Raw genomic sequence first — 25,797 nt, 5'->3', positions numbered from 1 at the left:
CCACCTCTTGATGTGTTCGGGAATTCTTTTTTTGGTACAGTGACTTCCCTTCATCTTCTTCTGATGCTTCCTGCATCGTTCAATACTTTGCACAGAGAATCCTTCAACAGTAACTCAAAGCTTGAAGTTTTCTTCAGTTCTTTCAGCTTGAAATATGCGGTGTGTTCTTACTTTGGGGTTCTCTAATTCCATGTCTTTACACATTTCATGATAATGCTTTGTCTCACTGTGCTGTCCATTAAATTTCTCTGTTCTGTTCTTTTACTTTACATTTCTTCCATTGGTTTTAGCTATTCTATGTTCAAAAGTAAGTTTCAGAGTACCTTCTGACATCTGTTAGGCAGATAAGGCAGGGATGGGGTGTCCATTAAGCATGAGAACAAAGGGCGGCGTACTGCACATGGTCAGAGGCCTGGGGTTTCCCGCCGGTGGGCAAGGGTGGGTGTTAAACCTGGATCGGCCCACCTGGGCCAGGTGAATTCAATTCAGCCAACGGGCCAATCTGGGGTCGTCACCATGCCTCCCCCTGGAATCCTTGAAAAGGCAGGAGCCCAGAGGGAGAGGGAGAACTTGAGAGAGAACTTGGGAGAGATCTAGCCCAGAGAGTCGCAGGAAAAGAGATCTTTGCGTGACGCTGAGCAGTCTCTGCCAGGCTGCATGGTCGGGAGGAATCCTATGGGTGCCGTGTAAAACCTGAAACTTCTTCTCTCTCTCATTAAACTCACTTGGATCACGAGCCAGGCTTTGGCGTGAATTCTTTCTCGTGCAGAGCCAAGGACCGAGGTGTAACTCTATCTCCAGAGAGATCTAACACATCCACTTGGATATTTTCTTTCTTTCCTGTCTTTTTAATGATCTTTTGCTTTCTTCATGGTTGTTCTTGATGTCGCCCCACAGATCATCCGGTCTTCAGTGTCCAATGTATCAAATCTGGTCTTTTGGTGATCTCAAAACCCAAATGGAATATGCTCAAAGTCATATTTTGGCTCTTGTGGGTTTGGTTTAATTTCCTTTAGCTTCAACCTGAATGTGTATATCTCTTTTCACAAATGTAGTCAATTTGATTCCTGTGTATTTATCTGATGAGGTCTATATATAGATAGTCATTGTTTATGCTGTTGAAAAAAGTATTCACAATAAAGCAGTCATTGGTCTTGCACAATTCTATCATGCAAGCTTCAGCTTTGTTTCTATGATCAGGCTATAGTTTCTGATTATTGATCCTTTCTCTTTGCTTCCATTTTTCATATTCCAATCAGTAATAATTACTAATGCATCTTGAGTGCATCGATGGCTGAAGAAGTTGCTACAATTTACTATATTTTTCATTAGTAGTTTTAGTGGCTGGTGAGTGAATCTGAATAATAGTTATATTAACCAATCTTCTTTGTAGGTGTACAGATATTATCCTGTCACTGAAAGCAAATCTCCAAGAACTTCAATGAACATTTATGAGCTAGGTAAAATTATGTTATGCCCCAAAGATTGAAAATGAGAATACTGAGTTAACTTAAATGTGGTCTCATATAAAAATGAGAAAAAATTAGGTTATAATTTCTCACCCATTCCTGACTTACAAACCCCTTTCACAACCATATGAATGTATGCAGCACCCTCGTAAGAAATGTTCCATTGTTTTGTCATCATTACATGGTATGTATATGTATGCATGTATGTATATATGTATATTAGTATTTCTAAATCTTTAATGTGCATGTGAATCATTTGGAGATCCTACTAAAATAAGATTCAAATTCTTGGCAGAACCTGAGACTGTGTGTCCTATGTTGAATGCTCAAAACTTTCTCTGAAACTTTCCTAGAGTAAATTCTGACTCATAGTGACTCTACAGGTCAGGATAGAAGTACATCTGTGGGTTTCCAGGACTGTAACTCTTTATAAAATTAGAAAGCCTCATCTTTCTCCATAGCAGTGGCTGGTGGTTTCAAAATGATAACCTTAAGGATCACATCCCAATGCATAACCACTGTACCACCAGGGCTCCTGTATACTGAATTTGGCCCCCCAAAATATGTATAAGCTCAGCTGAGCCATGATTCTCAGTGGTTTGGCAGCTATGTGATGATGAAATCATCACCACCACCACCACCACCACCACCCCTGATCTTATCTGATCAGGTCAGATCTGTTCAGCCGATCAGTTGTGAAGAGATTATGGTGGGTTACAACACCCTTACTCAGCTTACAACCCTGATCTAATATGATGGGAGTTTCGCTAGCTGGTGGCTTCCATGACCTTGTATTTTACAAGAGATAAAGGAGAAAAAAGCAAACAGAGAAGACCGAACTACTATCACTAAGAAATAACACTAGGGCCCCTCACTATGAGCCTCCTAGACCCAGGGAGGACAGATGCCAAGACACATGGAAATCCCCAAGGAACATCAGGTCCACAGTCACTCAAAGGAGACAAAGACCTTCTCCCAAAGCCAACAGGAACAGAAAGCCTGCCCCCGAGCTCCATATGTGCAGAGCACAGAAAAATAATTTATCATTCAAAATTTGCAATCAATGTTGCCAAATATTATATTGTAAATTTAACAAGCTCTTTATTATCCATTATTTGAAATCAAATTATTTATTATCCTAGATAACAAATTACAGACATTATTCAAATTACCTTATAGGAAAAAAAACATATGGCAACTAATTTCTACAAATGCATTATGCCCACTTTTAAGGCTGTGTGGATTTAAAGTGTACATTGTACTGTGAGTAGAATTAGAAAGACCAAATATACGTATTTCCATGACTTGGTCATTAGAATTCTTACAGATTGAGCTTCAGAAAATGAATAATAAAATGGTTACATTTGATAAATTTCTGGCTTTGTTTCTAAATGATGAGATAAGAAATGATGTTTCTGTTATTTGCAAGCACGAGTCCACAAATAACACATTGAGAGCGTGGGGAGTCTTTCCTGCCAATAATGAAAACAAATTTAGATGGAATTGTTACTATGTTTTCTTTTCCTCACACTGATATTTACTTGATGTACTAGAGGCAACTGGATATTTTATAGAAGAACTTTCATCTGAAGAATGAAAGTGATAAATAGGATGAATATAACCTGAGGCTCATTTGTAAAATAATATTTATTCTATCCTATTTAATTTGTTCCATTTCAACCGAATTGCTTAAACAGAATAAGATGTGGTAGAGAAAATTAACAATTTAAAAGAGTGTAATAGTAAAAAACTATCACACTAGTTAACAATGTCCAATAGGCTATGAAGTTTTTAAAACATTGGTGCTATTGTATGTTGATAAATTGCTCATAAAAGAGTTTGGGTTCAAATACATTTGGAAAATATAAGTTGAAATTTAACAGGCTTCTCTACAGTACTTCTCAATGCTTTGCCAAACACCCTTTAAAAGAATGTTGTTTTACTTAGTTGCTGTTAAACAAATCCCATGGGACAGAGAGGACTCCCCCATGCAGTTTCCTAGGAGCAGACTGCCACGACTTCCTCAAGCAGAATCACTTGATTAGCAGCCAAGCACTACCAGAGTTCCTTCACTATAGCAATCTACAACCTATAAAACTGTAGCACAGAAAAGATGATGATCACTTTTAAAATACCTTGTGCTTGCTTGCTTGCTTGCTTGCTTGCTTGCTTGCTTGCTTGCTTGCTTGATCGTTTGGTTGTTGGGTTGGTGGGTGGGTGGGTGGGTGGGTGGGTGGATGGTTGTTTGCTTGCTTGGTTGGTTGCTTGTTTGGTTGTATCATTGGTTGGTTGGCTATTTGGATGGTTGTTTGGTTGTTTGTTTGTTTGTTTGGTTGGTTGGTTGTATAGTTTGTTGGTTGGTTATTTGGATGGTTGCTGGATGTGTGGTTGCTTGGTTGCTTGTTTGGTTGGATAGTTGGTTGTTTGAATGGTTGTTTGGATGTGTGGTTGGTTGGTTGGTTGGTTGGTTGTATAGTTGGTTGGTGGTTATTTAGAGGGTTGTTTGGATGTGTGGTTGGTTGGTTGTATAGTTGGTTGGTGGTTATTTAGAGGGTTGTTTGGATGTGTGGTTGGTGAGTTTAGTTGGTTGGTTGGTTGCCATCAAGTTGCTTTTCACTCATGGTGACCCCACGTGTGCAGGCTTGAACGGCTCCTAAAATTTTGTTTCATTTTTACTTTTTAGTTATTGATAATTAGGGGAAGGTTTTCAGGGCATATCATGAGTTTTACATTCAACCATTCAAACACATTGTGTTTCAACGCATCCATTTCCATCTCCCCAATGTACTATCACTTATCCTACTTCCTCCCTGAGATTCCTGTTTCCATTCCTCCTTTTTTCCTAATCCTCTGAGCTTTGTCATTGGAAAAAATGCTTGCCTTGTATCTTCAACAGTTGTTTATTATACCACAAAGGTGAATTCTGTTCCAGACATGAAGGATGACAAAAGGTCATCTTGGGGGGTCTTACCTGCTTCGGTTCAACTAGTAAAGGCTGTTCTCACATGATTTTGAGGCAATTTTCTTCCCCCATTTAATCGAGGACATTCTAATATGCTCCTTTTCAGAGAAGTTTGTAGTTTTAGTCAGGCACCATCTAGTTTTCTTGTCTCAAGATTATGAACACTCATGTTTTTGTGGTCCATTAGTGCATTGGCCTCATTGTTTCCCTGTTTTTCAATTTTCATCACCCTTCTTTAACTTTAAGGTAAGGAGTTCAAAACTACCAGCAGCTCTGTGGGAGAAAAATGAGGCTTTCTTCCCTGGTAAAGATTTAGTCTTAGAAACCAACAGGTAGTGCTATTCTGTCCTACAGGGAAACTAGAGCAGTGAAGTTTGGTGTGATCTTTAAACTGGTTGGGAGAGACAAATGATTTCCCCAGGCCCAGAGATTCATTCCCTCAATGAGTTTTGTTAGTCTTAGTACTATTCATAACTGCCTCTTGTGTGTTCCATCACATTCATGGATATATTTGCAGCAAAGATAAATACATATATACAAATAGCTTCTGCTGAATCTACATATATTTCTAGGTATACTCCCATAATCCCTCTCATCTATATTTAGTCTGCATGTCTACTAATGTTCCATAATTTTCAGGGCTATTACTTTTCAGAAGCTGGTCACCATGCCTTTCCTGAGAAACAACTTTTTGAATCTTCACTCTTTCAGTCCTTACATACAAAACCAGAAAACCAAACTCACTTCCTATTGAACAGGGTAGACAAATGAGGCTCTCTACTGTCACAAAGAGTTCTAGTCTCAGAAACCACAGGGGCAGTTCGACTCTGTCTTATAAGGTCACTATGAGTTGGCATCAACTTGATGGCAATGAGTTTGTTTTTTGGGGGGTGGTTTGAATGGTCTGAGAAGTTGTGTGGCCAAGTACACTTGGAACATTCTATTATCCTCCATGTTCTTTTAGAAGTTCAAATGTAGATGTGGTATTAAAGATCCTGGGAGATGCTTCTGAATAAGAATTTTATTAACTTTGCTTAATGTGGTGGCTACTTTGGTCTTTTAAAATTTTTGTACCTATGAAATGTTTGTGCATGCATACGTAAACCACTAACAGTCCATTTGCTGAGAGCATGCAGTAGGAGTTCATTAATTTCCAACTTGGAAGAAGTTCCTGGATTTCTTAATCAACCAAGCACCGGCCTATTGACCAAAGGTTGGTCGTTCTAATCTACTAAGAGGTGCCTTGGAAGAAACGCCTAACAATCTACTTCTAAAATACCACGGCAAATGGATTCCCTATGAAAAACAGTTGTACCCTTACACATATGGGGTCACCATCAGTCAAGGTTGACTCAATGTCAGCTGACCATTTTGGTTTTGATTTGGGTTCTTGTTTGTAAGGACTTACTTCTTTTCTAACCAACTGAAATCTTTTCTTCTTTAAGTTATTATTAGACCGTCCTCCCTCCCTGAGTTGTAGCCAGGTACCCAAGGGAAATTGCTTAGTGCCCTCTAAATGTTTTACAACCATTTGCTTTTCCTAATACCAGTAGACAAAGTTTCACAGATCAGAAGGCCCCCTATTACTTGAGTTCCTCCACCTAGGAGATGATTAATGGCCCAATTTTAAGTGTGAGAACAGCTTGCCTTCTGCTAGGAATCCCTGTTCCTATCCTCATACCATCCAAGGGTGAAGTTTTGTTCTTTCAAATCCTCCCACATCCTTCGTCTAGGAGGAAGGAATCCTAGAGAAGAACAGATTTGCTGACAACTGTTGGGTTTCTCACCTCCAACAACATAATCAAGGACGGAACCAGTACTAAAACACAAGCTACTTGTATTTTTTTGGGGGGGGGGGACACAGTTGTGAACTTTCAAAAGCAAAAACAACATTGACACCCAAAGAGAGCCTGAGAGAATTATGTCACACCACACATCCAAAAAAGTGAGTCACCTTTCAGATACGGGTAAGCCATGCCGGCTTGGATAGTGTACTGACCCAGAGAAATCATTCTGCATCAAGGAGACCAACACAGATGTGGACAGCTCTGATTTTTTTAAGGTTTTATTTTATTGAGTATAAGCTTATCTACTGGAAATTTAAATGATTGATTCTTAAAATACTTAGCACTACACAGATGAAAGATAATCCTTTTAAAATGAAATAAGTCTAAACTGTCCAACACAGTGCTGAACACAAAGTATGAACTCAAAGAATACCCGCTCCACCTCCCCTTTTCCCTCCCCCACAAGCCAATCCTTCAAATATTTAATTAAGCATGACTCTTCATCAACTTAAACATCTCTGATTTTTTCATGTGACATATTCCATTTGCTCTATACCCTTCCCATTTTGTCTACCAGTCCTTTCAATGGTTTTTTTCTATTTTTGATATTTACTTTTAAAATATGGTGTAGGTGTTTGTGCGTCTTAGGAGCGAACGTTAAAAGCGAGGAATGATAAATCCACTATATCATCTCCTTTGTTCTCTTTGTTCTAACGCACTACTATTTCTATTACTGGAACTCAATGCTGTCAAGGTGTCTGGAAGTAAGCAAGGGGAAATAATTCTAACACTTCCAAACACACAAAGAATCGGGGATTCTTTACTCAGGGGGAGACAAACTAGGGACAGCGGGCCAAATCTTCCCTGCCACATTATTTTTACATAAGGATATTCTTGGAATACAGCCATACCCATTGGTTTGCATACAGTCTATGGCTGTATTTGTTGCACAGTAGCAGAGTTGAATAGCTAAGACAGAGACTATTTGACTAGAAATGCCTAAAACATGTAGAGAAAAAGTTAGCTAGGTACTGATTATTTGGAAAGAAATCAGATTGCTCACAGAGTCTAAAGGAAGTTAGGGAATTGGGCTAGAAATAAGCAGAGATGAAGAGTCAAAATATAGGTAAACACTGCCACAGTCTCCTACCGCCACTGCCACAGACCCCGACAGAGTTTTCTCCACTACCACCAGCTCCCCTCTGGGTCCCTAGTCTTCTGCCTCACTCGCTCAGCTGAAGTGTTAAATGGAGCATCAAGCTGACCGTGTCTATTTCAAATGACCTTGTGTCCCAGCCCAGTTCACACAAGGATTGCAGCCACACAAATCTAAACCTTGACTCCATGGCCCAAGATCACCTGTGCAGTATGAGCAGGGAGGAGAAGAATCATACCCTTATTCTTATTTACCATTAGAAAATGACCTTCCTTTCAGATTCAGAGCTGGGCCACATCTCCCCACACCCTGTATAATGCATCCTATATCACTTCCATCGCTGCCTTTTTCACCACAGGACCCTGTACTCATCCTTGTGGGATTTAAAATTAATATTTCGGCCATATCCTCAAACTATATCATGATGGATTCTAATTGTAAATAGAGAACCCTTTACTCCCAGTCAGTAGCTCAAGACGAGCCTCTTCCTGGCCCTTCCATTGTTTCTTTTTCAAGTGAAATGAACAGGCACTACAGATATGTATCTAAGTCACAGATGTGTCTTTATGATGCTTTACAGAACAACAGGGCTATCTCAGTACTCAGTGCTCAGAAAATAGAGCTGCAGGGGAACAGGGAGGGGTGGATAGGGTAGAATTCTCTGTTCTCTCCCCACTCCTCGCCCCTCCATCAGGTGAACTCTCTTCTGCATATGAAGCATACGTTTATTGCATTCCTCTAAAAACCAGAGAGCTGAAAATTAAGTTCAAGGGGGAAAAAAACCTTAGAAATCATAGCCCTCAACAGACAAGATTCCTCCAAGACCCTTGGAAAGAGCCTTGAGTGTGAACAGAGAGTTCTACATGGAGGAACCATCAAAAAGTGGGTGGGGAAAAGCTCCATCCTACATGAACGCCACTTCCCACAGACTTCTGAATGCCCTTCATCTTAGTCCTATTACCTTGGAAGAATCAATTACCCTCTCTGAACCTAATGACTTGGAAAGGCACTTTTGAAAGCATAATATTTTGCTGTAGAATATCACAACAATGCAGAAAATACAAAAAAGATAAAGGCATTCTGATCATATGGCTGAGATGGAGGACTAGGCAGACTCCCTGTCCACCTCCCTCTACAACAAAGACACGAGCAACCAAGCGAAACGGATACAGATGAAAATCCTGGAATGCAGAGCTTCGAAGGAAAGGATAAAAAGTGTAGATCAGACACTGGGTAGAGAAAGAAACGGAATGAAAACAAGGAGTGAGCAGGCTTATGGAGCGATGTATTATTACAAGTTGTGTTTCAATCTAGGCAGGAACCAGATAACCCCCTCTAGTCTCCCAGGATGGCACTCGAGATGTATGACCTCCTTCCTGCACCCCAACCCGACAACCTCCTAGCGACCTGAGTTGTACTCTTCTGGCCCCAGCCCACCACCAGTACTGTGCTGCATTTCTTTTTCTTTCTTCTTACTTTTGCTTCGTTCATCCCCCCTTTTTACTTTTTTACCCCTCCTCCCACTTTTTATTATTTTAATCCTGAAGAGTGCCTTGTCCCTACGGCTCAGCCAGTCAGCAGTGCTCACCCACCCTCCACAGTTGGCACCAGATTTCCCCTGCACCCATGTTTGCTGTGCTGCTTGATCTATGGATCAAGCACCCTGTTCCTACTGTAGCTGCGTTTGGTGGATAGCATTTGTACCAGAACGGTGTTGCTTCATTGTTCCTTTCTTTCCTTGCATTTTCTTTTCTTTTTATCTTTACTCTTAATTATTCCCTCCTCTCCTCTTATTTAAATGTATTGTCTCCTCCTCCTCTCTTGTTTCCTTTCCCCAGTCAGCGGTGAGTCGGCTGCCCTCCCTAGCCACACCCATCACATTTGTGGACCTACTCACTAAACAAGAGGTGCCACCAGCTACAACACTGCTGCATCAATCAGAGACAGAAGCCAACATCTACCAAGACACCCTTAGCTTTTCTAAATCGTCAGCAATTACAGTTCATGCCTCCACTCCCAAATGTTACCAAATTCACCTACAGCAGGAGCTGAAAGCCCCATGGAGGTCAAATCAGTGAACAGAGTAACACGATCATCCTGCTGCCTGAATATGTTCAAACAAAACAGAAAATTAGGGTGAAGGAAGCAAAAATAAAATCACTAGTTGAGTAGAATTCAAGTCATAATGATCCTAGGGGCAGAGGGCAAGTGCCTGGGTTTCTGAAACTGTAAATCTTTATAGAAGACAGCTTTATCTTTCTCCCATGGAGCAGTTGTGGGTTTGAACCACCAACCTTGAAGTGACCAGCCCAATGGTTAGCCCACAGCATCACCAGACCTCCTTCAAGCAACATGCAACCCACAAATTAATAAAGTAACTCCACACTGTTGCGGAGACAACAGGTAAATTCAAATCACACACAAAACAAGCAAGACCAGGTGACACAAACCATGATCAAATTATAGAACAAGAAAATCAACAGGGGGGGGAAATGCTATTGTAACTACCTGATTTAGAAGACATGGTTGGCAAAGCCGAAGGTTGGTGAACAGGAGGAAGATCCTCAGTAAGACAGCGACCCCGTGGCTCAAACATAACAATTACAGGATGATGCCGGCTAGGGCAGGATTGTATTTCATTGCTATAAGTCAGGAAGGGGTTGACATAGACTCACAACAAGAATTCTTTTATGTGTTTGCACAGGGAATCCGGGCGGATAATCCCTTCTGGACCAGTGGCGTGAGTGGCGATACTGGGAGGGTGGAGGGAGAGTGGGTTGGACAGGGGAAACCGATAACCAGGATCTACATATAACCTCCTCCCTGGGGGGGGACAGACAACATAAAAGTGGTGAAGGGAGACATCAGACAGTGCAAGATATGACAAAATAATAATTTGTAAATTATCAAGGGTTCATGAGGGAGCAGCGAGCGGGGAGGGAGGGGAAAAATGAGGACCTGATGCCAGGGGCTTGGGTGGAGAGTGGATGTTTTGAGAAGGATGAGGGCAATGAATGTACAAATGTGCTTTACACAATTGATGTCTGTATGGGTTGTGATAAAAGTTGTACGAGCCCCTAATAAAATGATTTTTTAAATTCTTTTTTGGAGTTATGTCAAGCAAGTCAAATACCTTCTCTATGCCTCCACTGAGTCTCCATTTCCCCCTGGTGTTTTCTTCCAGAGGCTAGACTCCCTATCAGTGTGGTTAGCACTCATCTCATATGGTCCATGTGCCAGACCGCATTCCACATCCTTTAGAAATAGTCACTCATTCAGAACTCAGTTATTTGTACACCCGATGACCCAATAAGTTCTTCTGAGCAGTCTCTGTTGTTCTGAACACAGTATCTGGCTCCTAGTAGACACATGGGTGCTGGTTATTGTATTATTTATAGTACCCACTTTCATTATCGATGCCAGGCACAATTTCTGACCTACTTAGCATCGAGTTGATCTCAACACACTAGCAGCCCTGTAGACAGAATGGGACTGCCCCGCAGGGTGTCCACGGCTCTACATCGTTACGACAGCACACTGCCACTTCCTTCTGCCACGTAGAGGCTGATGGGTTCTCACTGCGGACCTTCTGGTTGGCAGCTGCCTAGTGCTGAGCCTCTGTACCACCTGGGCTCCCTTAGGACGGTATTATCCAGCTTCTCACTTCATCCCTTTAAGGACTTGAGTGGAGTGATGCTATCCACAGTCTATAGGTGAAACAATTGAGGATGAGAAGGTAATAAATGTGCTCCAAGCTCGCCTTGTGGCCTCCACGCCTTTCATTCCCCCTTGCTATCATTGTTTTTCCTTTCCTCACCTTTTCCCTTTCCTTGTCTTTTGATTCTTATTACTGCCCCCCCACTCAGAAATGAAATTGTCTAAACACAAAGGAATGGCAGGAATATATGCATTCAAATTAAATGTGCATGAGTTCTTTTATTTTAGCATATTTTTTCCTTTAACCTTTTTTTGTTTTGTTTTAACCTTTTGTGGACGGAACTTGACAAAATTGCCCCTTCCCCTCTCCTCTCTCTTTTATCAAATGAGATGACTTGGACATCATTGAAGTACATGTATGTAGATGTCCTATTTCCATACAGAAAGCAGCTCGGGAATCGCTCAAGAGATACTTCTTTATGGCAGATAGACTGCAAAACATTACCTGATCCTGGCAGTTAAGCGTGCTGTATTACATTGAATTAGGACATCCCAAAACACTTCCTTGTCTTCGTTTTACCAAATGTGCCCAGTGGGTTTATCTCATTTTACTTCTTATCCAGCATGATTATGCTAGTGAAACTTAAAGTCTCCATGCTTCAGAGCTTAGAACAATTCATACAATTTCATACAATCCTAGCAAGAGGGGGGGAAGTGTACCATTTACTGTTTGATTCATTTGAATGGCTTTTTCAAATCCTCTAAATTATCTCAAAGCAATAATTTGGTGCGGAAAGTGTTTTTTACTATAAATAGAGTTTTATCATCCAGCCAGTCAGTCCTTCCCCCTGCTCCTAACCTTCTGTCATGGTCTTGGATTCTCCCAGCAACCTTCTGAGGTAAGATGGTGTGATGCAATAATTGATCATGTACCAAATTAAGAGACTGAGGTTTTAGGCACCCAATTGATACTGTTGGTAAGAGGGAAATTTGGCAACACCTTTCTGAAGTCTTGGACAAAGACCTAGCTGTAAAGAATTCTGAAATCTTCTCTTTATAGGGGTTTATCCTAAGAAAAAAAATCTTAAATATACCCAAGGATTTATAATCAAGGCTGCTGGTTACAGTATTATTGAACATGGAGAAAGTTTTAAACTATCTAAAGATACTATGTGAAGGAATTGGTTAAATGGGGTATGAAACATATGTGAAGTGAAGTATTAAGCTGTGATGATTAGTTGGCACGAACTTCATGGCAGTCAATTGGAATTTGAGAATTAATGATGATGATGATAAGTACTAAGGACAGGGGATTATTTGTATGGTAAATAATCGGTAAATTATTTAAATTTACTCTAATTATATGCAGTAAATTCAGACTATAACATTGTCTACAGAATGACCCCAATTCTTTTAAATATGTAAATAAGAGACTGAAGACCAAAATAAGAATAGAGGTATTTTCTTTGGGTAAGAAGTACTGGTGGCGTGGTAGTATCCTAAATGCAGGAAGTTGCTTCTGTAAAGATGTACGGCCTTAGGTAACTACATGACAATTCATCTCTCTCCTACAGGCCACTGCAAAGTGGGACCATCTGGACATCATTGGGTTTGCTTTGAGTTTTGTTTTTATGCCTGGGTGGGAGCTCTTATTCTTTTATTCTTTTTCTGCTTTTTATTATAATTTGGGAATGCATTCTGCCTTCAACAATTTGTACACATTTCTATTTATGACATTGATCACCATGCCCACACTGTAATAGCACTCATTCTACTCGCCCTTCGGCTGCCTGTTTCCATGTCCCCTTCTTGCCTAGCCTTTTGTCTTCTGAGCATGCGCCCTGAACAAACGCTACCCTTTCATCTTCTGTGGCGGCTGTTCTAGGCTCCACCTCCCTGATATTACTGCTCACCTGACAAGCCCGTCTGCTGTTTGGCTGAAAGCTGAGGCTTGGAGATGGTTTCAAAAGATTAAAAGGTGAGTAAGAACAATAGTTGGGGGGTGGGGTGGGAATGGGGGGGGTCTTTTATCAATTTCTATGAGAGGAGTAAACCTGGCCCTTTAAGAATTAGCCTATCCTGAACTCCTATTGTAATTTCTTTGCAAGCAGTTAGCAATGAAAGCCAGACGCCATCTAGTTCTTCTGGTGGTAGGATTATGAATGCTGGGGTCGCAAGGCCTGTTAGAACTTTGTCCTAACTGTCACTACGTTTCTGGGATTTTCTTCACTCTTCTCCGGATGAGAAGTGAACAACATTTGCATCTAAGATGACCATTCAAAAGCTTCTAAGACAGACATTGCTACTCAGCAAAGTAGAAGGTAGAAGAACATCACCTTTGTGGACTATGTTATGCCAACTGGCCTTGATATCTCCTGACACTGTGGTTCTGAGCACCCCAGACCTAGACACTCATCCTCTCAAGGTGATTGGTTATAGCGAAGATATACATGTAAAGTTTTTATAACTTTGACTCCTGTTCGTGGATGTACATATAACTGCTGAACATATCAATGTCAAGTCTATATATATCCATGGATATTATTCCATTCTCCCTTCCTCATTTGTTCAACAGGGATGTCAACAGGGATGTCTATGTTACTCCATTATCCTTTCCTCATTTGTTCAACAGGGATGTCAACAGGGATGTCTATGTTACTCCATTATCCTTTCCTCATTTGTTCAACAGGGATGTCAACAGGGATGTCTATGTTACTCCATTCTCCCTTCCTCATTTGTTCAACAGGGATGTCAACAGGGATGTCCATGTTACTCCATTATCCTTTCCTCATTTGTTCAACAGGGATGTCAACAGGGATGTCTATGTTACTCCATTATCCTTTCCTCATTTGTTCAACAGGGATGTCAACAGGGATGTCTATGTTACTCCATTCTCCCTTCCTCATTTGTTCAACAGGGATGTCAACAGGGATGTCCATGTTACTCCATTCTCCTTTCCTCATTTGTTCAACAGGGATGTCAACAGGGATGTCTATGTTACTCCATTATCCTTTCCTCATTTGTTCAACAGGGATGTCAACAGGGATGTCTATGTTACTCCATTATCCTTTCCTCATTTGTTCAACAGGGATGCCAACAGGGATGTCTATGTTACTCCATTCTCCCTTCCTCATTTGTTCAACAGGGATGTCAACAGGGATGTCTATGTTACTCCATTATCCTTTCCTCATTTGTTCAACAGGGATGTCAACAGGGATGTCTATGTTACTCCATTATCCTTTCCTCATTTGTTCAACAGGGATGTCAACAGGGATGTCCATGTTACTCCATTATCCTTTCCTCATTTGTTCAACAGGGATGTCAACAGGGATGTCCATGTTACTCCATTATCCTTTCCTCATTTGTTCAACAGGGATGTCCATGTTACTCCATTATCCTTTCCTCATTTGTTCAACAGGGATGTCCATGTTACTCCATTATCCTTTCCTCATTTGTTCAACAGGGATGTCAACAGGGATGTCCATGTTACTCCATTATCCTTTCCTCATTTGTTCAACAGGGATGTCAACAGGGATGTCCATGTTACTCCATTATCCTTTCCTCATTTGTTCAACAGGGATGTCCATGTTACTCCATTATCCTTTCCTCATTTGTTCAACAGGGATGTCAACAGGGATGTCCATGTTACTCCATTATCCTTTCCTCATTTGTTCAACAGGGATGTCCATGTTACTCCATTCTCCCTTCCTCATTTGTTCAACAGGGATGTCAACAGGGATGTCCATGTTACTCCATTCTCCCTTCCTCATTTGTTCAACAGGGATGTCAACAGGGATGTCCATGTTACTCCATTATCCTTTCCTCATTTGTTCAACAGGGATGTCAACAGGGATGTCCATGTTACTCCATCCTCCCTTCCTCATTTGTTCAACAGGGATGTCAACAGGGATGTCCATGTTACTCCATCCTCCCTTCCTCATTTGTTCAACAGGGATGTCCATGTTACTCCATCCTCCCTTCCTCATTTGTTCAACAGGGATGTCAACAGGGATGTCTATGTTACTCCATCCTCCCTTCCTCATTTGTTCAACAGGGATGTCCATGTTACTCCATCCTCCCTTCCTCATTTGTTCAACAGGGATGTCAACAGGGATGTCTATGTTACTCCATCCTCCCTTCCTCATTTGTTCAACAGGGATGTCTATGTTACTCCATCCTCCCTTCCTCATTTGTTCAACAGGGATGTCTATATCTACTAGTAGACCATGGTTATTATGCAGATTATGGCTCTTATCTAGATTATGGTTATTACAAGATTGAGTGTAAGGGTGTTTACCTTAGTTGCCTTTAAATCTTGTGCCCTCCCAGTTTGCCTTGATCATTGTGTGCCGCTCTCCCCCTATCATATATTGTCTTCCTCACAAAGTTACACATATCTTCCCTCCCCTCTTGTTAGTGATTTACTAACCTTTTCCTCCCACCCCTGATATCCTTCAAAGAATATATTTTTCTCCGAATGATTAAAACTTTTCTTGACCTTTCCTTAGGAGCAAGTTTTATAGCATAGCTGACAAGAGGTGTTTCTCAAATTCATTGTAATTCTTATGGTTGCATGTTGTCAGGTGTCAGATTCTCATTGGTTATGACACCGTGTGTAATAGAACTAAACCCTGCCCGGTCCCACACCCGCCTCACAACCACTCTCGAGTTGCAGCCCATCATTACAGTCACAAGGTCAAGCCATCTCCTTCAAGATCTTGCTTTCTTTTACTGTCCCTCCACTGTACCAAGTGCAATGTCCTTCTCAGGGACTGAACTCTCCTGATAACATGTCCAAAATATGTGAGACAAAAATCTTGCCATCCATCAACAATGAAACCTACAACTTTCCTCTAGTTCCTAAATGCTTCCTCGCCCCTACTATCATGATCCCAATTCTACCTTACAAATCTGGCTAGACCAGAGGATATACACTGGTACAGATAGGAACTGGAAACACAGGGAATCCAGGACAGATGATCCCTTCAGGACTAGTGGTGAGAGTAGCGATACCTGGAGGGTGGAGGGAAGGTGGGGTGGAAAGGGGGAACCGATTACAAGTGTCTACATAGAAGCTCCTTCCTGGGGAACAGACAACAGAAAATTGGGTGGAGGGAGATGTCAGGCAGTGTAAGATATGACAAAATAATAATTTCTAAATTATCAAGGGTTCATGAGGGAGGGGGGAACAGGGAGGGAAGGGGAGGAATGAGGAGCTGATATCAAGGGCTCAAGTAGAAAGCACATTTTTTGAGAATGATGATGGCAACAAATGTACAAATGTGCTTGACACAACGAGTGGATGTATGTATAGTGATAAGAATTATACGAGTCCCCAATAAAATGATTTTTTTTTTAAAAAAGAATCTTGCCATCCTTGCCACGAAAGAGATGTAATAACTAGAGGGAGTGGAGGGAGTTTCTAAAAATAAGGATACGGGGAATGAGCAAGAGACGAGAGATAGGAAGAGCGTATATGGTTGTTGAAGAGAAGGGGTCAAGGACAGAGCCTCTAAAGATAGAACACCACATAGCAGATGGTCGGATGAGCACAGAGAGGGACTGCCTCCATCCCCCTTTCTATGGCCACACCAGAAACTGCGGTAACAGTATCTGTAACTTTGCTCAAAGGTTGAAATGAAGGCATCCTACTAACTTTTCCTTTCTTGCCACATTCTGGTCCCAACACCACCACACCCTCCCTTCTCTCTTGCTGCAGCTTTCCAAGGGGCTGCAAATCCTGGACAACTAGAATCACTTTTCCTAACGGGCCTCTCCCACTGTCTTCTCCAAGCAACTATCCTAGCACCCTGCAAAGGTGAACACATTGACATCATACAGGAAGCGGATGCTATGCTTCAGTTCAAGACAATCTGGGACTTCACATCCTGTCTGTTTCTTCTTTCTAGAAATCCCTTAGCTAAAACACTATGGACGTATAGTATCAGAGGTGAGTATAGTTGCAAAACAGCATGTATGTGCAGACGTCAACACTGATCTTTTTCTGTGCCATCTTTCTACAGTCATCACAGCCTCACTTCCATCTATATTATAGATTCTGCTGACAACACAGTATAGAAAATGTCAAACACCAGCAGCTGTCCAGCAGGATGGTGCTGATCTAATGGAGATGAGAGGAGGCACGGAGACTGTGAAGGGCCCTCCTGCTTTGCTAGGTGTTTGGCAGGTCAAGCAAGCAAAGGAAGCTGACAATGATGTAATGTGACATATTTGTACACAATTTTACAGAAGAGAAATGATGGGTGGTGTGCAACTCTCTCTGTTCTCTGCTCGGAGAGCTCTAGGAGCATCTTTGATTAGAACTTCACTCAGATAGCATGTAGTCAAGGTCTCCTGTAAGCAACTCTGAGAGGATTTCACAAAAGAACAGACCTGTTCTCCTCAAAGCCAACAAGGTCATCACAAACCAGGAAAGCCTGAGAAACGTGCATTATCAGGAGATTCTATGAAGACTAAATGTATGTGGTGTCGCGGAGAGCATCCTGGAGCAGAACATGGGACAGCAGGAGAAACCAAGGGAACCCGAATCGAGTGTGAGCCACTCACAATAATAATGTGCCACTATTGTTTAATTATAACAAATGTGCTGCATTAATGCAAAGTGTTCATCAGGTACACTGGGTTTGGGACATATAGAAGCTCTCTGTATCATCTTCCCCATTTTTCTGAAAATCTAAAGTTTTTCAGTGTGTGTGTGCGTGTGTGCATACATACATGTGCATACACTACCCACAAATGAAAGCTGTAAAACCTTTTAAAATGCTGCAGCTTAATGTTTCTTAGCATGATCTATGCTATGTTGGATTTTAAAAGCATGATATTTACACAAAGGACTTGCCGGTGGTCATCCACCTGAGGCAGTAGAAAAGCATTAGCTTTCTAATTTGTTCCCTTTTTGCTTTTCTAGGTTTTTAATTTTCCTGAAGAAGCAGCTTAGTGCCCTTGTAATATGAAAAATTCTACAAGTAATCGGTTTTCTTAAGTCATTGAATAAAATTCAGTCCAGGGGTTATCCTAAATTCTTCACAGATTCAGCAGGGGGTGATTCAGAATGCGCTCTCACTGCAGGTTTGGTTGCCATGAAGAGCACAAAGGTCTGATTTATCTTGAAAATCCCTAGCAGCAATGAATTATGGAAGCTATACTGCTATTAACATTTCGATGCTCAGTTCACGAGAATTAAAAAGATTATTCAAGGAGGGGGTGGTGAGGAAGGATGGGAAAGAATGAAGAGATAATACCAAGGGCTCAAGTAGAAAGCAAATGTCTGGAAAATGATGATGGTAACAAATGTACAAATGTGATTGACACATGGATGGATACATGGATTGTGAGAAGAGTTGTACGAGCCCCCCTAAAATTATTTTTAAGTTATTTAAGGAATTCATTAAAGTTAGCAACAAAATTAAAAGGTCTGTTTTAAGGCACACACAAAAATTACTCAAATCTTTAACTTTCAGTCTTCATGTAATTTCTTACTCTATCAAAGGTATATTTTGAATGCTCAAATCTGGCTCTGTGCAGAGAGCTCCTAAATACATACCAATAAAGTAGGAGATCTCGCCAAAGAAATAAAGAGCATGCAATGACATGGAGTTGAGCTCAGAATAACACAACCTACTGCCATCCAGTCAGGGTAGATTCATAGCGACCGCATAGGACAGAGTAAAAATGCTCCATAGAGTCTCCAAAGCTACACATCTTTATGGAAGTTTATTTCTCTCCCCCAGGGTAGCTGGTTAGTTTGAACCTCCGACCTTGAAGTTGGCAGACCAACTCCTACCCCACAGCACCATAGAAAGAAGAGGGCAGTTGGTGGTTCAGTGATACAATTTCTACTTTCTAAAGGGGAGACCTCAGGAGCCCTGAAAGCACAGTGAGTTATATATTGGGCTGCTAATCACAACATCCGCAGTTCAAAGTCACTACTTGCTACTCAGGAGAATGATGAGGTGTTTTATTCTCCTAAAGAGGGTCCCTATGAGTAAGCATTGACTCGCTGGAAGTGAGTCCAGTTCAAAAGGAGAAATCTCGGTTCAACTCCCAGCATCTCAAAACCGTCATCTCATGTGGAGGCTCTCGGTGTTGCTATGAAGCTGAGCAGGTCTCAGTAGTGCATGAGGTGCTCATTAGTAGAAAGCCAACTCAAGGGCAGCTACCACAGCCACAAACAGAAGGCAGGTAGAGAGTACTGTTGAGTATGGCCCCGGACAAAGGTTTTCATAGATATCTGTGAAGTGAGACAGTCTAAGTGGATCCATAGAAGAGATCAACCTGAGTTCGGGCCAGTTTTGCGAGTCATGCTGGGCATGTCATAATCCCACATGGAAGGATCAGATGATGGCCACCATAGTAAAAACACACATCATTTCAGCTGACCAAACTTGTAAGTCAGAGACCCTTCCTCCTCCACTCTGCTAAAGTCCTGCAGGTTGAGCAAAGAAAAACAAAAGTAAAAAGAACAAAATGTACTTTGCAAACACACCACCCATCAATATGCAAGCAGTTGTTTACTTGATTTTGCTTCTTCCTACTTAAAGCTAATGAAATGATTTGGAAAATATTTATGAAAAGAGAATTAAACCACCCCATCTGCTTGGCTAAAAAGAAAATGGGAAGGGAACAGAAAATAAAAACAAACCTTAATATGCTCTGTTACCATTTCTCAGAACACGAGTCATCTATCTGTCTAAAAAGTTACTGGTATTTGTTGTGTTTGATCCCTTTGGGCCAGCTTCTCTCTTGGGGGCCTCATCATGAAGATATGTGATAAGCCCAAAGAAAGAAAAATAACTAAGGAAAAGAGAATGGCCCATACATATCATTTTTATCTTGCGTATACAATACTATGTCTTGACTAAACAATTGTCTATGAACAATAAAGATGTAAACTGAAGATGATCAGAAAAAATTAGAGACTGCAAGCAAAACAAAAAACAATGGTAAAAAAAACAACAACAATGGTAAACCAAACTCGTTTGCCAATGGATCAACTCATGGTAGCCTCCTACGTGCCAGGGTAGAACTGGAAACCCTAGCCTTGTCACTGCAGGCTTGTAGATCACCAGGCCTTTCTTTCAGGGTACCTCTAGGTCAGTGGTTTTAACCTCCCTAATGCCACAACCCTTTAATACAGTTCCTCATGCTGTGGTGACCCCCCCCAACCAAAAAATTATTTTTGTGGCTACTTCATTACTGTCATTTTGCTACTGTTGTGAATCAGGCGGCCCCTGTGAAAGGGTCGTTCCACCCCCAAAGGGGTCGAGACCCACAGGTTGAGAACTGATGTTCTTGGTGGGCTCCAGTCCCCAACCTCTTGACTGGCAACGTAGCATATTACTGCTCGCCTCACACAAAGACACCACGGAGGCGGGGCTGAATCCAGAAAGGGGAAGGAAGCCAGCAGACTGGGAAAGCAGGGAACTCAAACTTGATAAGGCGGTAATAAGCACATGTTGATCTGCCTTACAGAGATTTAAATTTTTCACTCCCAACATTTTCATATTATAAAGAACCTAAAAAATGAGTTTTGTTTTCTACCCAAATCAACTGAATCTGCTCTCTCCACATAAATTGCCTCAAATAGTGAGGCTAAGGGATTTGTTGTCATTTTCATCTTTCTAGGCCTCTCTGTTAAATAATTTTGTTTTTTTTTTTAATCTCTCCTCCAGAGTCAGAGTGGAGACCCAAAGCCCATCTGTAGACAATGGAACATTCCCCCACAGAGAGGTCACAGGGAAGCATAAAACACACACTATTCCTCTGGGTCCTTGAGGCTTCCTCTCCCCACCCCCCACTACCATGACCCCAGTGCTGGTCCTCAATTCAGACTAGACCAGAGCATGTGCACAGGGACAGAGAAGAGATGGGAGCTCACGACACTTGGAATTCAGGAACCAGAGTGGGAATAGCAATACCAGAAGGGTAGAGGGAACAGGAGGAGAGGAGGGGAGGAAGAAGGAACCGATCACATATCCCTCCAGGGGGAAGAACAGAAGACATGGGGGAAGGGAGACAGCAGTCAGTATGATATATAAAAATAATAATATTTTATAATCAAGGGGTCATGGGGTGGGGGTTAACAAAGAGGAGCTGATCCCAAGGGCCCAATAGAAAGTAAATGCCGAGCAAAGAAATATGCCTCCAAAGAGAAACGCTCTTTGACAAAGAACTGTTTTGTCTCAGGGTAAGTCTTTTTTAAAAAACACAAAAGTCAATTAACAAACCAAGCCACTCAAAACTAATATATATAACAAATCAGTGAAATTTGGTTTTATACCTGTTTCTAATTGTTTGAAATGAAAGATAACACCTTCCTGAAGCACAAATGATGTCAAATCCAGGTGGGTTTGCCCTGTTTTACTTCTGATTTTATCCTTTAGTAATAAAGATAATAAGAATAAATTGTGGCATGTGATAACTAAAGAATAAATCATCACTGTTCTTTAGAATAAAGTATTCTAGAGAGAGGGTTACAAAGGATAGCTCAGTTTAAAACCCACTGCCATCGAGTCAATGCTGACTCATAACGACACCTTGTGGCTTCTGAGACTGTAACTGTTTATAGGAGTAGAAAGCCCAGTCTTTCTCCCTGGTGTTTTTGAACTGGGGGCCATGATGACTGCAGCCCAGTACATAACCACTACAGCACCAAGGCTCCTATAGCTTGGGGGGTGGTGGGAGGTGCTCTAAGATTGAAGTGGCAGTGACTGTACCTTGATATGATTGAACGACTGAATTACTGGATTATGGAATTGTTTGCTATGTAAATTATGTGCCAATAAACCTTTTGGAGTAAAAAAAAGAATGATGGCAACATATATACAAATATGCCTGATTCTATCAATACATGGATTGTAATAAGAGTTGTAAGAGCCCCCAATAAAATATTTTAATTTTTAAAATCTGTTTAATTGACTTCTGTGATTCCAGTCTTTCCCATTTCTCTTCCTATTTCTCCAAGCATTTCTTCTCAAAATTATTGAATAGTCATGTCTACTGAATTCAGGAGCCTCAGTGGCATAATGGCTTACAAGGTGGGTTGGTAACAGTGCAACATTTCGAAAGCACCCATCACTCTTTCCCACAAAGATGCACAGGTTCCCACGGGGAGGGTCACTGTGTCCTCGGGGATCACTAGGAGTCATAAACAACTTGATGACAATGAGACCTAACTTTCACTATTGATTCTCTCTTCTTACTTTATATACTCTCTTTGGGGTGCCTTTATTTGCCCATAACTTTAATCACAAATGATTTCCTATATACATTTTCTGACCTTTACTAAGAGTGCTAAATGCACCATCCAACTTTGGATCCAAGTGTCTCAGTAGTTCCAGAGTGAAATCAGGATTCATGTTCCCCTCCCACCATTAAATCCATTAGCACACTGATTCCTAAAAGCTTCTCCTTGGCCTCCTCCTCCCATGCATGGAAGCCATCTCTTCCATCCCGGTCTCTCCATATTTTGCCTCAAAGATTTAACAGCTTCTTAACCATTCTTGATGGCTTTAGAATGTTTCCCTTCCAACACATTCTCTCGCCTGCTACCACCATAATTTGTCTAAACTACAAAATGAATCATTTCCACTGATAAATGTCTTCCAATGACTCCATGAGTCCTGGGAGTTGCTGGCACACAGTCCAAGACATGGCATGTAAGAAGAGCCCAATAAATCATTGTTATAAATATGTGAACATGTGTTTGTGTGACTATCTTGGTTAGTGGATTGATGGAGTGTAAATGCCTGCCAGGGAAACCTACAGCTACCAGTAAAGCACACTCACAATAAGAAGCTCGCTCTACTTGATCGTGGTTAGATGCTCTCAATTCACACAACAGAATGGAATACTCCCCAGTCCTGTACCAACTTCACAAGCGTTACTTCTGACACCCTTGTTGGAATCACTGTGTCATTCCTTCTACTGGAGGAATGTCCTGTGTGCATTGGCCTTCTATTGTATCAATAGCTGGTTCAAAGTTAAATGACTGTCATTCTTGGGAAATTTGCCCTGACATACGTTGACTTCTCTGTGAAATCGCCACTCCTTGGGCCCAATTTTCTTCTTACGCATGACATTCCCAAGTGTTGGAAATCAGTTAGCATTCTACATGGATGTCTTCCATTCCTGACCTAACATTCGCCATTCTTTTTCCTGTTCTGCCAGTGACATCGCATCCACACCTTTCACCATCCCCCCTGTCATTCCCTCCTTGTTCACTCAGGACTCTGAATATGTAGCCCCTCAAAGGGGCCTCTTAATCTTCAGTGTGGTCTTGAACAGTGCCCATTACAGGAAAACCATGCTCAGCTGGATCTGGACAAGGCTTTACATAAAGAAAACCAAAGAGAGGCAGTGTTAGTTTATTAACCCCGTTAGTTTATTAACCCCGTTGGCAGTGTTAGTTTATTAAACCCGTTGGCTTCATTAATGTCCTCCATTTTACATCTCTGGGTTCCAACATCCATTGCAATGGCTACACAAGACTCACAAAAATTCTTGACTAGGTCAGTGTAAGACATGAAAAATAATAATTTATCGATTATCAAGGATTCATGAAGGAGGGATGGTGAGGGAAGGAGGGGAAAAATGAGGAGCTACTACCAAGGGCTCAAGTAGAAAGAAAATGTTTTGAAAATGATGATGGCAACAAATGTACAACTGTGTTTGACACAATGGATGCATATATGTATTGTGACAAGAGCTGTATGAGCACCCAATAAAGTGATTTTTAAATAATATTTTTTAAATAATCCAAAAATACCTTGATTAAAGAGTTTATTAAGGAAATTAAGAAGTTGTAATGCCAATGAGAAATACTCAGGGTAGTGTTGTTTATAGGGACATGTAACAAACTTCTTTCAGGACTGCTAATAAATACCCAAGGAGGCATACCACTCCACTATAAACCACAATCCAAAGGCGTTCGGTTCAAGCTAAATGAGTTGGGAAACTTGGCTCCATGAATTAAGTCCCGAGAGGCACCTCACTCCACAAGGCAGCCTGCAGCACAAAAGGACTCAGCTTCACGTACTCTGTGGGTTAGGAAGTCCATCATTGTGTCTCATGCTCTGACTGCTGTTTCTGCTGCTGCTCCACTGAGAGAGCTCTTCTGGATCCAGGAGGTTCACGGGGCAAGGATCGCAGTTCCAGAAAAACACACTCCACTCCTAGTTCCTGCTGGTAATGAGACACAGCCTCCTTCTCAGTGGGCTCATTTTATAAGCAGCAGGATGGCATTGTGGTGTGTGTGTGGGGGGGGGGAAGTCCTGTTCACAATTACTCACAGGTGAATCTGACTAGTATCTTTCCCCACCTTCTCACTAGATCCAAGCAGGAAAAGGTTCTTTGGTGGGAATTAGAGACTTTGGCTAGAAAAGCCATATTACATAATTCATTGTCTCTGCAGTTACTATTTCATGTTCTGAGCCATATTTGAAGATAAACAAACTCATGTATTTTACATGATTTCTACCTACTTGTGCAATTTTTTGTTTTAACTGAATCACAAAGGACTTCGCCTCTATACTATTAAATCCCTTTTACTGCCCTATTTTAGCATTCTGGTTTATCACAATTATTTTTACTTTTGATTCTGTCATCTGTTGTATCTGCCATCTTTTTTACAGGAAAAAAAAGGTAATATAGCAGATCTGAATCTGCTCTCCTTACAAGGGCCAGTTTTTGAGGTTGGTCCCAACTGCCATCTGGAAACTTGGCTGGAAAACAGTTCTCTGCACTGATAGAGAGCCTTCCCTAAAGGATAGGAACAGCTCACTGTGCCTAAACTGTTTTCACAAGCAAAATTATGTACACTGAACACCTGCTTTCTATTTGGAAGTCTATGCTAGGCAAAGGATGCCTATGAGACCCTTAGGACCTTAAGTTGCTTCTCGGGTACACAACTCTTCATACATGTTGTCCTAACTCCTTGCTAGAAGAATTAAGCACAATTCTTGGCCACCCGGCCTTTGGACTTAAGTTTGTGTCCCCACCTCCCTGAAAACTTCATTAATTTCCCCCAGAAGAATAATGTTGTCATTTTCTTCTCTGTCTTACCGCACATCTAACACCTTCTCCGGTCAATCATGCTGTGATGAGAGACTTCTTAGAAGCGTGTGGTGGCTTTCCTATTCAGTTCAACCGATGCACCGTTTCCCTTTACCGATTTTGTTTCATATGCTTTGTTGTACAAGACCTTAGTCAAGAGAACCATGACTTCTCAGTCCTGTGAGAACTTCCCCAAAATCATCAGTAATGAACTAGGCCTTGGGATCCCAGAGCTCTATAATCGATTTTGAGTCAACCACAATTTGGCAACTCTAAACACTGTTTTCCAAAGGGCATCAGAGCAGAAAAGACCTTGCTGTTAATGCACTTCATCCTGAACAAATGATCTGAGGTTTGCACCCACCCAGGAGTGCTTCAGAAAGAAGGCTGGGACCTACTTCTGTAAATCACATGGAGCACAGTTCTCCTCTAAAACCCATGGGGCAAAATAGCAATGAGAGTCCCCACTCTGTGGCAATTGAAAGGAATGCCCTGTGTGCTGGTAGGCTCAGAATCCGCAAATCATTGCCGAGAACAAGAGGAATGGAGAGCTCATACCAAGTGGGACACAGGTGTCTTCCTAATTTCCAGGAATTCCCTGAGTGTGAAAGCCACAAGTCTGGGGGCCATTTTGGCTATCATGTGAGAAGAGGGAGAGAAAACTGTAAAAGAAATCCCTTAGCACTGACATCG

The sequence above is a fragment of the Tenrec ecaudatus genome, chromosome 5 (genome assembly GCF_050624435.1).
Source record: "Tenrec ecaudatus isolate mTenEca1 chromosome 5, mTenEca1.hap1, whole genome shotgun sequence".
In the NCBI taxonomy this organism is placed as follows: Eukaryota; Metazoa; Chordata; class Mammalia; order Afrosoricida; family Tenrecidae; genus Tenrec; species Tenrec ecaudatus.
Note: the sequence above shows the minus strand (reverse complement) of the source record.